This window comes from Vitis riparia, chromosome 7 (genome assembly GCF_004353265.1).
Source record: "Vitis riparia cultivar Riparia Gloire de Montpellier isolate 1030 chromosome 7, EGFV_Vit.rip_1.0, whole genome shotgun sequence".
Taxonomy (NCBI): domain Eukaryota; kingdom Viridiplantae; phylum Streptophyta; class Magnoliopsida; order Vitales; family Vitaceae; genus Vitis; species Vitis riparia.
The window spans coordinates 16,958,553-16,960,780 of NC_048437.1; positions in this window are offsets into that span (position 1 = coordinate 16,958,553).

Genomic DNA, 2,228 nt, shown 5'->3' on the forward strand with positions numbered 1-2,228 from the left:
GGGAAAATTAGGATGGTGGGTTTTCGTTGCAGTTGATAATAATAATAATAATAATAATAATATAAAAAAAAAACTAGAGAGAGATTGGGTACTACTAAGTTTTTGGGCCTTGGAATAAGTGACTTTTGGGCCTATGAAGCTTATTGCATGGCAGTGGCCCATTTTACTGAATTAAGGGGCTTTAAGTGTTGGGCTTTAAAAATTGGGTCAATTTAGGTTCTTATGGCCCGGTTTAAATTATTTATGATTGGACTTGTAAACTTATTGTGAAATTTGGGCCAATTTAGGCAATTATGACCTGTTTGAAATAATTTTATTGGGTTTAGGCACCCATTTATTATTTGAAACCTTTTAAATTATTCTAAATTATATGTGATTTTATACATGCAAATTAAATTATTTATTTTAATTTATATGCTTGTATGTGTAAAAATGTAGCCTAAATTTGAGTTAGATAAATTAAAAGTTGTAACTTTTAATGCATGCAATTGTTGCCTAAAAATTAGTTAGATATATTAAAATTATATCATATAGTTTTAATGTCTAGTGAAACCATATGATTTTTTAAATAATTAAGGAATAGCCACAACATCCTTAATTATATAAAAATTATATATTAAGTAAATAAGGATCACATTATGGACATTAATTGTAATTAATTATATAAATATGATGATTTTACACCACAGGGTTTTCATTATGTTTATATAATTAATTAGGATAAATATTAAAATTAATTTTTCCTAATTTACCCATAGGAGTTAGGAATAATTAATTTAATAGGTTTATCATAAATATTATAGACAAAAAAAAATATCAAACTATATTCATAATAAATTTCATAATTCAATAAAGTAGTTTGATAAAGTCTATTATAAAGATAATTAATCTAATTGAATTAAAGATTTAGCCCACAGGCAATTTTTAATAAAATTAGATTCAATTTTAAGCATGTTCTACATTGGTAAAGCATGAATTTATATTAAAGCCTCAAATTTTTTTTAATAAGCTTGTAATCCTTTTGTGCAGTTTTACCTAGCATATCTGATATTCGTTGTGAGGTTCCCGAACTTAGAGGAGATAACTTTAAGATATGGAAGGAGAGAATTCTTCTTCAATTAGGGTGCATGGACATAGATTATGCTATAAGGAAAGATGAACCACATAAGATCATTGATACCAGCACACCTGAACAAATTTTATTGTACGAACGCAGAAATCTAATCGCCTTAGCGTGATGTACATTAAGACAAAAATCAATGCTGGTATACGCGGTTCAATCGAGCAACATGAGAATGTCCGTGAATTGCTAAAGGCTATTGACGAGCAATTCGTCACTTCAGACAAAGCCTTGGCAAGCACCCTGATTATGAAGTTCACATCCCTGAAGCTCACCGGTATAAGAAGTGTGCGCGAACACATCATGGAGATGAGGAACATAGTGGCTCAATTGAAGAAACTCGAGGTAGAAATGTCTGAATCTTTCTTGGTGCACTTTATCCTTAACACTCTTCCACCTCAATATGGACCTTTCAAAATCTCTTACAACACACATAAGGATAAGTGGTCTATCAATGAATTGATGACCATGTGTGTTCAAGAGGAAGGAAGGTTATTGATGGAACAGGGAGAAAGTGCCATGCTGGTGACGCAAAGGAAAGGAAAGAAAGGAAAATCTCAAGCTAGTCAGAAAGGGAAGCAACAAATTCCTCCCAAATCTGACATTAAGAAAGACGAAAAGTGTTTTTTCTGTAAAAAGAAAGGACACGTGAAGAAGAAATGTTTGAAATTTCAGAATTGGCTTGAGAAGAAAGGTAACCCTACCTCATTTGTTTGCTATGAATCTAATATGGTTAATGTAAACACCAACACATGGTGGATTGATTCTGGATCTACAATCCACATTTCAAATTCCTTGCAGGGTATGCAAAACCTAAGGAAGCCAGTGACAAGTGAGCAATTCATCTTATCCGGAAACAAGATGGGCTCACATGTGGAAGCAATAGGGACATGTTATTTAACTTTATATGGTGGTTTTATTTTGGAATTGCAAAGGACCTTTTATGTACCAAGTTTCTCACGAAACTTGATTTCAGTTTCTAGACTTGTACCGTTTGGATATTCCTTTCATTTTTCAAAAACATCTTTCAGTTTGATTTATAAATCTGATTATGTTGGGAATGGTATCTTGTCTGATGGTCTTTATTGTATATTCTTACAAAATGATA